This window comes from Panicum virgatum, chromosome 3K, assembly GCF_016808335.1.
Source record: "Panicum virgatum strain AP13 chromosome 3K, P.virgatum_v5, whole genome shotgun sequence".
NCBI lineage: Eukaryota > Viridiplantae > Streptophyta > Magnoliopsida > Poales > Poaceae > Panicum > Panicum virgatum.
The window spans coordinates 18965019-18978330 of record NC_053138.1 but is presented as its reverse complement, the minus strand read 5'-3'; the positions used below and the strand labels follow the sequence as shown (position 1 = coordinate 18978330).

At 47.9% G+C, this 13312-nt stretch overlaps 1 long non-coding RNA gene across 1 annotated transcript; it reads right to left on the bottom strand.

The window, feature by feature from the left end:
- Positions 1-4790: 4790 nt before the first annotated feature.
- On the bottom strand, positions 4791-12294 carry LOC120698111. The gene is made up of 2 exons (XR_005684718.1): positions 11984-12294; positions 4791-5242 (listed from the first exon to the last, which is right to left on the bottom strand). It is a non-coding gene; the product is annotated as an uncharacterized LOC120698111 (long non-coding RNA).
- Positions 12295-13312: the final 1018 nt, after the last annotated feature.

Below are 13312 nucleotides of genomic sequence, written 5' to 3'. Positions count from 1 at the left end.
CATATATTTTTGAAATTTTGTTTTTTTTAAATATAAAAATGAAAAAAAAGCCCGGCCGCAGGTGGGGCGGACGGCCCACCGCGGGAACATCGCACGGCCGGCAGGTGCTGCTCGGCCCAGGCCCAGGCGGAGGGGGACGAGCAAAGGCAGGCTCTGGTCGAGCTGTCCTGGAGCAGGCCTGGCGCTTGGCCCACGTGGAGGAACTCAGCTCGGCCCGTGCACTGGCCAGCAGGTCTCCCAGGCTTCTACACAAATAGCAAGCCCAGGTGAGGGAGAGCAGCTAAGGTAAATTCTATTCCCTGTGAAGCCCAAATTATTTTGTTTATTTCTGCATAATTTATTTACTTGCTCACTTCTTCAAGCTAGTTATTTTTTTTCGAACCGAAGATTAACCCCATTTCCATTAAGAGAAACGGAAATACAGGAGTTCACTGCTCACAGCAGCACAAGAGAAAGAGCAAAGGGAGATAACGCAACCCTCCCAGCCTGACTTGATTCAAGCAAGGCTACAGAGGGGTGGGTAGCATGCTTAGGCTTCCTAAGCGAGTACCCCCAAGCGCAAGTCTGAAGTGACCACAATCAGCTTATTACAAAGTCCACAACCGGGCGTCTACTTAAGCCAACCAGATAAAGACCAAAAGCCTAAGAGGGAGCAAGAAGGCACTACTGCTGCTCCTCCTGGTCACTTGCATCGTCCTCGATCGGCCTGAGTTGGAGGCGACGGTTGTACTAACCCAGCTGCGTCATTGCTTCGCCCTCCTGGCTTCCCTCGATCACCGCCGCAGAATCATCCTATCGTGGGAGTGGATGAAGCACCTGACGAGCAAGCACACGGTGCGCGCACGAGAGGATGATCTTCACACCTGCAGCAAGTTGGTTTTGCACCTCCGGGGAGTAGAGACCTGCCCAAAAGTTAATAAGAGCACAAGCATGAATCACAATTTCTAGCGGGTTCTTTATCAATTTTTTGTCGAAACACGCCTTATTGCGGGCTTTCCAAATTGCCCAGCAGATAGCAGCAAAACTCAAGGTGTGTTCATCGGCTCCACCAGGGAACCAAGTTTGTATCCAGTTTTTGTATTGCCCCACATTGTGTGGAATGTTATTGGCACCTAAACAGCTACCAAAAATCCCCCTGACAACTTTAGAGACGCTGCACTGGAAGAAAAGATGGCCAGCCGTTTCTGGGCATGAGCAAAAGTAGCATGTGGGATCCCAAACCCATCTTCTTTTAGTCATATTGTCTTTGGTAAGAATGGCTTTCTGCTCAAAGAGCCAGTAGAATATTTTTATCTTACATGGGATCTTGGCTTTCCAAATGTGCCGGAAGTGGTAGCCATTATCCCCGCAGGACAGTTTGTCATAAACAGATTTGGATGTAAACCCTTTTTGGTGCTATGCCCACGAGATCACATCATGTTCATTTGAGAATGGGAAGGAAAAAGCCAAGTTTACAGCCTCTAGTAATTGCTCGAAGAGGATGGGGGGCAACCACCTAGTGAAGTGAAGCTGCCCATTTCTCTCCAAAAATTCCAGAACTGTGCACTTTTTCATATCACAGAGGTCAAATAAGACAGGGTATAGAACACACAAAGGTTGCTGAGTAAGCCAGGGATCCAGCCAGAACAATGTTTTATCACCATTCTTGGTCAAAATCTTCCTCCCTCTTAAGTACACACATCTAACTTGGAGTAAATCCTTCCAAATAGGGGAGTCGTCAATTATCTTTTTTACAGTGAAAATTATATCTGAAGATAGATATTTTTTTGGATGATTTGTTGCCATAAGCCCTTTTCATTCTCAAGTTTCCACCACCACTTACACAACAAACTAATATTCATTTTTCGGATATCCTTAATGCCCAAACCTCCTTTGCTCTTACTTTTACATATAGTGGTCCATCTCACCAGGTGATATTTCCTTTTCTGGCTACCACCCTGCCAAAAGAACGATCTTCTCTGCCCATCCAATTTTTTAGCTATTGTTTTCGGCAGCAAATATATAGACATGTGATAGATGAATGAACTGGACAAATTTGCAGAGATAAGAGTAGTTCGGCCAGCAATAGAGAGGGATCCACCTTTCTAACCAGCCAGCTTTTTCTCATTTTTTCCACCAAATGAGTCCAGTCACAGTTGTGTAGTTTGCTGGGGCTGATTGGAACCCCAAGATATCTGATAGGGAGTTTCCCAATCTGACAGTTGAATAGTTCAGCAAACTGTATGTCAAGAGCATCATCACCATGAATGGTAACAATTTCACTCTTAGAGAAATTAATCTTTAGACCCGACATCATTTCATATAGGTAGAGGAGCAGTTTCATATTCCTAGCACTTTCCATATCATTTTTTAAGCACACAATCGTATCATCAGCATACTGTAACAGAACCACTCCATTGGGAATCAGATTGCTTGCCAGACCTGTTATAATCCCAGCATATTGTGCTTTCCTCACCATCCTAGCCATGCAATCTGCCACAAAATTAAAGAGAATGGGAGATAGAGGATTCCCTGCCTCACCCTCTTGTGGCTGACAAAGTAGGGCCCAATTTTATCATTAAGTTTCACACTGACAGTCCCATTGGAGACAACCTTCTTTATCCACCCACACCAGGTTTCAGAGAAACCCCAGAGTTTGAGGGCACAAAACAAGAAGTCCCAATTGACTTTATCATAGGCCTTTTCAAAATCGAACTTTAAAATCAGACCAACTTCGTTTCTTCTTTTAGTCTCATGTAGAACTTCATGTAAGGCCATAATTCCATTCATAATATTTCGCCCCTTCATGAATGCTGATTGAGAGTTAAGGATCAGCTTATTGGCCACCTTCTTGAGTCTCAGGGTGAGTACTTTGGTTATCAACTTATATATGCAGTTCAGCAAACAAATCAGCCTATATTGTTGTATCCTCTCGGCCTCTTGTATCTTCGGCAAAAGTGTTATGATCCCATAGTTCACCCTACTCACATTCAGAATGCCTTGATGGAATTCAGAAAACATGTCCAGTAAATCATTTTTAACAATGTCCCAGCATGCCTGATAGAAGTCAATGGAGATTTTGTCAGGCCCAGCAGCTTTATTCTTCTCCATCTGGAATAGAGCAGTTTTTATTTCATGTTCAGAAAAAGGCAGGATCAGCTCAGCATTTTCATCACTGCTATTTTTTTTCTCCCTCTAGCTAGAGATCAGGATCCAATGGGAATGCATTCCCAGGGGTAGGCCCAAAGAGTGTTTTGTAATAATTTGTTGCATGCTGAAGAAGGACATCATCACCAGTGATAATACTCTCCCCATCATTTAGGGAGAGAATGGTATTCTTCCTTTTTCTACCATTAGCAATTCTCTGGAAATACTTAGTATTATTGTCCCCTTCATGTAGCCATTTACCATGTGATCTCTTGAACCAGTAGAGTTCTTCCTCTTCAAACATCTCCAACATCTCCTTCTGAAGCTGAGTTTTCTTTAGTATTAGGTGCATGGGTAGGAGGCCTTCCTCCTCTAGTTGTTCAATTGATAGCAGTTGTTCATGGATTGTAATTCTTTTTTTTCCTCAGCCCCCCTTGCCTATTGAAATTCCAACCCTTGAAATATTGCTTAAACCTTTTTCATTTGGCCTGGATCCTGTCCATTGCAGAGTTAGCAAAGCAGGGGTTTTCCCAAATGCTCTGAACAGTAGGCAGAAAATCTTGATGTTTCAGCTAGGATAACTCAAACTGGAAGGAGAGGTTCTTCATTAGCTGATTGGAGCTAGAGGACAAGATAAGAGGGTTGTGATCAGAAATGTCCCAAGGTAGTTTATAGACCATAACATTAGGAAATAAGTCTTCCCAATCCTTACTCATCAAGAACCTATCAAGTCTCTCTAGTGTTGGAAAGTCATGTTTGTTAGACCAGGTGAACTTTCCACCAGTCATATGGATGTCAATGAGTTCTTGGGAAGAGATAATAGAGTTAAACACACCAGTGTTCCTATGCATCCCTCCATTGTTACTGTTCTCAGAAGAGAATCTTATGATATTAAAATCTCCACTACTAGGTAGGGATCTTTGTTTTGGCAGCAGAAATTAGCTAATTCAGATAAAAACTCATATTTATGTTCATCCTGAGCAGTCCCATAGACATTAATGAAATTCCACTTCATTCTTTTCTCTCTGTCCCAAATGTTGAGCTGCAGCATGTATTTGCCCTCCACAAAGGACCCAACATCACAAGTCTCAGTGTTAATACCACTCAGTATCCCACCAGATTTGCCTCTTGATGGGATCCATTTCCAGAGATACACCCCTTCAGGGTCCAAGACCCTCAAGATTTTATCCTCAATATTGGCCTGCATGGTTTCCTGTAGGCCAACAAAATGGAATTTATGTTCTAGAATTAGGTTTCTAAGGTAAGAAGAGACACCAAATTTTTTGATGCCTCTACAATTCCATATCAGGCCTTTCATTTTGTTTTTTCTTACCTTTTTGTATTGGGGCGAGGGGGGTAGCTGAGCTTCCCAGCTTGTCCCCCTTCCCTTGTTTCTTTTGACAAGGATTTTCCTTGTCATTCCTGTTTTTCTTCTTCTTTGCACAGGCTTCCTTGTTCTTTTTTTTGAGGTAACCAAAATAAAGTCACTTTCATCAGAATGGTCACTTTCTAACCATTCTAGGAGTTTTCCTTCAGTTTCAGAATCTTTTTGAATTGAGGAGCGATCTTGTACCTCATAGTTTTTCCCAGCCAAGTTCTCCTATTGTTTTAGATGTAGAGCTAATCTACCAGATTCTAGATCCTTAAGCATGTTAATGGAATCAAAATTTGAAACATCAATATTAACACCCATAGATATAGTTCTTGCAATAATATCATCATCATTGAGAGAGGAAAAGGAGTTGGAGGTTACAAGGGGGTTACCTCTAGGCAGCTTCCCCTTGTCCACCTTGTCATGCTGCACGGTTGACTTCATGATCATATCTTGTTGTAGACGTTCACTGGCCCTTCGGTCTTCCCTCATCTCCCTCATCATGCCATATGGATTGAGCAGATTGGTCACATCAAATACCTGAGTGTCCCCTGAAGTAATCTATTGAATTTCTGGGATCTTGCCAACGGATTTGGCACTAGCCTCTTGAAACAAAGCTTGGTTTATCACCTCCACTTCAGATTCCAGCAGGCAACTGGCCACCAGCTGTGAGTTGTTATCTTTGGGAGGGCTGTTTTCATCACCCAGCATCTCCTTTACTTGGTTGGCAAAGTTATCACTGTCCTCACTTGTCATGGCTCTAGAAGGAGGGCCACAGCCGGGTGGCGTAGTGCACCCGCCTAATCCCAGAGGGTGGTTACTCGGGAAAGCACAAGCGATTCGGCAGACCTACTCATGAAGCAAGAACACAAGAATACTCGGGGATTTAGAGTGGTTCGGGCCGCCGAAGCGTAATACCCTACGTCAACTGAGAGCTGTATTGCTCTTGTGTCTGTGGATGAGTCTATCCTCTGCTTCCCAAGTCCCCTTTCGACTTGAGTCCTTCTCTAACAGGCGTCTCCTTTTCATAGCGCAAGGAAGATGCGTACACAGGCGTTGGACCCCGACAGGTGGGCCCAACGAGGATGTATAGTATATCACGAAAAAGACATTAATGGTGCTACAGTGGTTGAGAATCTCTCCCCAGGTACGCTTTATCGCACTGCAGACTCTCTGACCGAGGGGGTCTTCACTTGTCCCATCGGCGATGCGCCCGTTGAGGCAGTGTAGGTTGCGGCGTACACTGCTGGGTCTACCGCGTAGGCGTCATGATGGGCAAAGCCGAGCTGTCGTGTCTAACTGGCGTAGCAGACTGACGCGCGAGGCGTGGGTGGCGCCAGCGGCTGCACTGTGCGCCTTGGTAACGCGCGATCAACAGTACAGCCTGTCAAAAGTTGCCTCGGGTTCTGCTGTGGCAAAGCGCACTTACGTCTCTCGCATTGGATGCGGTAGGTGGGCGAATCTTCCAGTGAAGCCTCATGACCGTGCGCGTGTCCGTACCTATGGACACGTGGCGGCTCCGGACCAGCCTCAGGATGGGAGTTGGTCCCCCCGCTGAGGGGTTCGGATAGTATATGAGGGTCCGGGGCCCCGAGGGGGGGCCGGGATGCCGTAGGAGGATCCGAGGCTCCGTGGAAGGTCCGGGACTCCGTGAGAGGTCCGGGGGCTCCCGGCTGTTTGGACTAAGCGCTCCCTTCTCCGGGGCACGTGGCGTCACTGGACCCTTCCCAAACAAGGAATGGGTCCGGGGCCGTTGGCCGGGTGAGAAGGGCTCCGGACTACAGGGGTCCGGCTGCTTAGGTCGCCAGCGCGTAGTCAAGGATAACTACAGGGTTCTTGCCGAGACACAGCAAGAAGGGGTACCCTAGTCCAGGGATACCGACAGTGGCCCACGGGCCCACCTCGGGGGAGGTACGAACCCGCAGGTGGGGCCATTATCGTGATGTGTTCTGGCGCAAGTTGGCTGTGTTGGCGTGCTCATGTCGCGAGTGGGTGCTCCGGACCCCCTAAAGGCCGGAGCACTTGTTGCCAGGTTCAGGTACTCGAGCGCTCTCCGCAGGGCGGAGAAGGTGCAGGCTTAGGGTACGGAACCAAGCTAAGCGCTTGCACGGACCTCGAACCACCCAGGAAGCGAGCACCACTTCCCCGCACCCGGCTCCAGGCAACATAGGAAACCACGCCTTATACTAGAAAGGAGTCCGGACCTCTAGATACAGCAGCCTCGGATACTAGGGTACTCGTAACAGGGCAGTGAAGTGCGTAGGCTTAGGGTACATTACCAGGCTAAGCGGCTACGCAGAGCTTCTCCACCCCAGGATACAAGCACCACTTCCCCGGAGAAGGTCCCTAGGAGTTTGGACCGCCTTACAGCTAGAAGGGGTGTCCCATCCTGACCACAAGCCAGCAACTCAATTTGGATCGTTAGCGAAAAAGAAGAAAGACTCCGCACAGGAGAAGGAAAAAATGCAAGCTGAACGGACGAGTGTAATTAAGTTAATGTAAAGATAAGACTGAGAAAGCAAATCTCCTTTACCACTTGATTCGTGGTGTACATCAGAGGTCGGGATTACGAGGGAGGACCTCTACCGCTCTGGACCATTCGCTGGTGTCGCCTGTTTGTGCGATGAAGCCAGAGGTCGAGTTTACAAAGGCGGACCTTTACCGCTCTGGGCCACACGTAGGTACCACATCATTACAAAGGAGAAACACGCTCAATCCTATCTAGGGGTAACCTACAGCCGTCGTCCCGTAAGGCATGCACGTTGCTGGCCGAAGTGGAACTGCCACCTTGGGGGCTCCTCTCAGTCGTTGGAGGCGAAGGCGCCCTGGACATGCCTGTACATCATCATCCAGCATCACCTCGGGAGCTTGCAGGGCCCTTCCCAGCACAAGAGCTGTTTCATGCTCAGATAGCATGAGAACAATTTCTTTGGCTTTGAATGGGAGTGGCCCAGCCATCGCCGGCTGCCGACGGAAGCCAGCCCAATGGCCGCTCATAGTGAGTTGAAGCCAGCTTGACACCCTGGCGCAGTGAAAGGACGGGCGCTCGTTTGGACAAGCACGGAGCGTGGAGAAGGGCAGTCGTTCGCCGGCTCCACCTCGTTGCTGGCACAGGGCCCCCGTGCATTGCGGCAGAGGTCGACGCCTGTCTGCAGCAGCTCCAAGGGAGGCCTGAGCCAGGCGAGGGAGAAGGCGACGACCATCCTTCCAGAGTCACAGCCGTCGGCTCCAGGCTCCATCTTGAGATGAAACCTTGAGCCGACGTCGTGCCACCACAGGGGACCCCCGGTGGTTGCTTGAGAGAAAACCTTGAGCCGATGATAAGGTGTCGCAGGATGACGTGCAGCATGCGTCGCCGCTGCGCGTCACGGTGCCGGCTCTGAGGTGTCGTAGTGGCGACACACAGCAGGCGCCGCTGCCGTGCGCCACCGCACCGAGGGCACTGCCGCCTCGGTGCCGGGGCATGCGGCTTGGGCGACGCCATGCCTCTCTTCATCTTCTCGTCATTGTTGCAGAGGATTAGCCCAACCTCAGAAGCCTGGAGGTGAGCGGAGATTTGGCCTACGCCTGCACGTTCCCCACGGACAGCGCCAGATGACGTGGCTCTAGAAGGAGGGCCACAGCCGAGTGGCGTAGTGCACCCGCCTAATCCCAGAGGGTGGTTACTCGGGGAAGCGCAAGCGATTCGACAGATCTACTCATGAAGCAAGAACACAAGAACACTCGGGGATTTAGAGTGGTTCGGGCCGCCGAAGCGTAATACCCTACGTCCACTGAGAGCTGTATTGGTTTTGTGTCTGTGGATGAGTCTATCCTCTGCTTCCCAAGTCCCCTTTCGACTTGAGTCCTTCTCTAACGGGCGTCTCCCTTTTATAGCGCAAGGAAGACGCGTAAACAGGCGTTGGACCCCGACAGGTGGGCCCAACGAGGATGTATAGTATACCACAAAAAAGACATTAATGGTGCTACAGTGGTTGAGAATCTCTCCCCGGATACGCTTTATCGCACTGCAGACTCTCTGACCGAGGGGGGTCTTCACTTGTCCCATCGGCGAGGCGCCCGTTGAGGCAGTGTAGGTTGCGGCGTAGACTGCTGGGTCTACCACGTAGACGTCATGATGGGCAAAGCCGAGCTGTCGTGTCTAACTGGCATAGCAAACTGACGCGCGAGGCGTGGGCGGCGCCAGCGGCTGCACTGTGCGCCTTGGTAACGTGCGATTGAAAGAGCGTCTAGGCCCCTAGTGGATTTTGGTGTATTGATTGACAACACGATTAAAGAACTAACTTGTTGGCATGAGATTATGAGCAGGTATTTAATTTATGGAATGATATAGCTCATGTATTGCAAGCAAATGTGTATGTCCCATTGGCAATCATTATATGTGACAAGCTAGAATGAGAAAGAAAAATGGAAGAGCAAGGTATTCATGTTTGATATGAAAGGCTCTAATATATTATTGAAGTTTGTTAGTTAATGTGGGACTCAAAGTGGCAAGCAAAGTTGTAAAAGAAAATTGAGAACAAGGTACTCATGATTGACATGAAGGCTCCAATATCAATTAAAAGTTTGCGTAGCCTCTTGAAACACGACTTTCGGTCCTCTCTACCTTCATTCTAGCCGTTCATTTTGAACTTCACATTGATTTGTGTCATGCATGAAATCTTCTTTACCAAAATAAATCCACCATTTAATTTTCATATGCAAGCTTTCCAATTTGAGACAACATATGCACATCAACTCATGTCTCATTCACTTTTCTCTTGCTTGCTTCCCTTGACAATAATTATTCATCTTCTATGACAAGTCTTTCTAATTTGAGACTATGCAACAACATATTATGTCTTATTCTCATAACCTTTACTTGTCATATGAATTCCATCAAAAGTCGAACAAGCCTTTAATTGATATTGGAGCCTTCATGTCAATCATGAGTACCTTGCTCTCAATTTTCTTTTACAACTTTGCTTGCCACTTTGAGTCCCACATTAACTAACAAACTTCAACAATATATTAGAGCCTTTCATATCAAATATGAATACCTTGCTCTTCTATTTTTCTTTCTCATTCTAGCTTGTCACATATAATGATTGCCAATGGGACATACACATTTGCTTGCAATACATGAGCTATATCATTCCACAAATTAAATACCTGCTCATAATCTCATGCCAACAAGTTAGTTCTTTAATCGTGTTGTCAATCAATACAACAAAACCCACTAGGGGCCTAGATGCTCTTTCAATCTCCCCCTTTTTGGTGATTGATGACAAACCGATTAAAGCTTACAAAAAAAAAGATATTCAATAACTCTTTATGAATTCTCAGATTTAATTTGAGTTCCCCCTTAATTTATGCAAATGAATAAAACTCAACAAATTTGGCCTCACATGCCAATGTTGCACAAATCAAAGAAAGATGGAACCCCCCCTAAATCTCAGCATCCATGGGGTGAAAAAGTGTATGTGCGCCTAAGCAAAAATTCTACACGTGATGCATATGACAGGGTAACTTAGTTCATCATAATGAAAAGAAAGTGGCTGTGTCTGGTGCCAACCGTTCATTTGGGGGGGGGGCAAGAAAACCGATACGGGTCAAAATACCGGAGATCCTAGAGTTATGGAGAGCTCTATGTTGAAGATTGTCATTATTCAAGAAAAGAAAGTGACTTGTGAATCAAGGTGGATTTCATTCCTATGCAATTCAAAGATTCAAAGTCACTAGCTCAAAGCGGGAATGCTCAAAAGAAAGAAGATGTTGATGCCCTCACGGTATTGATCGAAGAAAAGTCAGCATGATCATATTATGAAGAAGCTCAAGTAATCGTGGAAATTGTTTAGTTCATTTGTGCACTTGAGTATAGGTATGCCGTACTATCAAGAGGGATACAACATCAGTAGGTTTAGACAATACCAAAATTGCTCAAACCAGTCCCTAGAGAGTTTAGCCTAAGGAGTGAGAGCTAAATGCAGAAATCAGAGAGGGACCGGTCTGACCGGTCCAAGTGACCGGTCTGAGCAGGGTAAGCCTCCAACGGCTAGTTTTCAAAACCGACCGGTCTGACCGGTCTAGGGGACCGGTCTGACCGGTCTAACACTGACAGGGCAACAGCTAGTTTTGTGAGAAGGGATATTTATACCCCATGACTTCACCCATTCGTGGGTGCTGATGCTAGAACATTTCAGAACATCTTGAGAGCCTTGTGAGCACTTGGAGAGTCCTCCCCAACCTCTCTTTGTGAGAGTTGCTTGATTCAAGGTGAATCTTTGAGTTGGGTTGAGTGAATCCATTCCTTGAGAGTCATTTGAGCAAGAGAGAAACATCCCGAGATTTGAGCACTTGAGGTTGCGTCGGCCAACTCGATTGAAGCATTTGTTACTCTTGGAGCATCGGCTCCTAGACGGCTAGGCGTCACCGGCTAGCTCCCAAGGTTGTGGTGAGCAGCGGCAAGTTTGTTGCGGCTTTGATTGTGTGCCAAGAGGGCGCATGGTCATATAGTGGTGAAGAGGAGATAGCTTGACCTTGGGGTCACTACGAGCTTCCTCAACGGAGAGTAGGATTCACACGTGGGTGCATGGGGTGAATCCGAACTTTGGTCAAACAAATCACCGTGTCTTCATTGCATCATCTCTATTTCGGTTTGATTTACTTACCTTGCATTTATAGTTTTGAGTTTGAATTGTGCTTCCGCTCGATCTACTTGGGTGTGCTCTACTTGTGTGTAGGGACTTGTTTATATTGTTAGAAATTCTCTGCAAGACACATATCCCAAGTTTCTTATAGGTTCAATCTCGAGAGGGGACTTGTTCCTGCTGACTGGGCTGTCTGCCTGCATAGACCGGTCTGACCGGTCTGGTAGACCGGTCTGACCGGTCCAGGCAGTCCCAGCAGGGATTAAGCGCCAATTTTTGAAGAAACGCCTATTCACCCCCTCTAGGCTACGACATCGCGTGATCAAGATCCTTTCAGCGATCAACAGTACAGCCTGTCAAAAGTCGCCTCGGGCTCTGCTTTGGCAGAGCGCACTTACGTCTCCCGCATTGGATGCGGTAGGTGGGCGAGTCTTCCAGTGAAGCCTCATGACCGTGCGCGTGTCCGTACCTGTTGACACGTGGCGGCTTCGGACCAGCCTCAGGCGGGAGTTGGTCCCCCCCCCCGCTGAGGGGTCCGGATAGTATATGGGGGTCCGGGCCCCCGAGGGGGGGTCCGGGACGTCGTAGGAGGATCCGGGACTCCATGGAAGGTCCGGGGCTCCGTGAGAGGTCCGGGGGCTCCTGGCTGTTTGGACTGAGCGCTCCCTTCTCCGGGGCACGTGGCGTCACCGGACCCTTCCCAAACAAGGAATGGGTCCGGGGCCGTTGGCCGGGTGAGAAGGTCTCCGGACCACAGGGGTCCGGCTGCTTAGGTCGCCAGCGCGTAGTCAAGGATAACTACGGGGTTCTTGTCGAGACACAGCAAGAAGGGGTACCCTAGTCCAGGGATACCGACATCACTAGACTCCACAGAGTCCTCTTTATCCATGTCAAGTGCAGATTCATATGTTGCAGCCGGGATGATTTCCTCGTTAGGATGTTTGTCACTAGACTTGCCCACTACAGCAAGGTCCTCAAAGTGTATTTTACTCTTCAGTGTAGCACCTAGATTTGGCCCTTTAGTAACTGATATTTTACTAGGGGCAGAACCAGTATAGCTAGCTCGTGGCCAACACTCCATGCCTGTCTGATTTGTCTTCATGCCACCCCCCTGGAGCTGCCTACTTCATCATTGTTTCTATCACCTTTTTCAAAAGGATTTCTTCCACTTTCCGAAAAAGGATTTCTTCCACTTTCCTCAGTTCTTATCTTTTTGGGGCTAGGTTGACCATCATGATCACCAACCTTTGTAGCATTCCTTTCAGATTGGGTTTTTTGCTGTTCAGATCCTTCCATCTCAAAAAAAAAGTCATAAATGTATAGGCCAAGGTTACATTCAAACTATCTCATGACTCTGTCCGGGCAGTGGACCTCAACTGCAACGTCGTACACCAAAGCTGCAGTAGTCATCCATAGGCTCTGGTCCTGTGTGCACACGAAGATATCCCAAGCGGTGCACGTGTGGCTATAGTCGAAGGACTGTACGGCTCCCACACAATATCTTCTGGGGTCAATCTATCAAATTCGGCAACAAACTCAGGATAAGACCGCCGGGTCTGTACCAGGGTTCCCCAAATTCAAAATTTGAATTTGAATTCAAAAAAATGAAAAATTCCTAAAAAATTCCTAAAAATACTTCAAGGTGCGACGAATCTAATCGTGTCAAATTTTCTCAAAAATTCATTCGTTTAACATACTTTTCAGGCATTTAAAGTTAAAAATCGTAAAGGAAAAATTAGCTAGCTCAGCAGGTTTGGACCCGGGTGAATCAGTTCAGTGAAGGAAGGGAGCCTAAACTTAAGGCTTTTCCAAGCCTTGCCGATAGGCGCCTCATGGCTCGCTCAGTTCGCTCGCGGAGTTCTTAGATCAAGTAGATCTGGATAGAGTCTCGCTCATAAAGGAAGAGTAGCGTGCTAGCGCGGCTCGCTTCGCTTTTCGACGCGGAGCTCGCAGCTGTCGAAGCCTGCTTCAAAACTACGCTCTTCCTCACCCCTCCTCTCCCTCCCTCCTCTCTTTTCTTTTTTTCTGGATTTTTAGTGAGGCAAATGAGGGGTGGGGTGGCAGCCAAACCCTTATAGTAGAGGGGGAGGCGGTCGCCCCGCAGCCGGGCAGCCTAGGGGGCCGGCCGCCCCGCTGCCGGGCGACCGGTCCTCCAACGGTCCGGGCGCAAATTTTCCACGATACT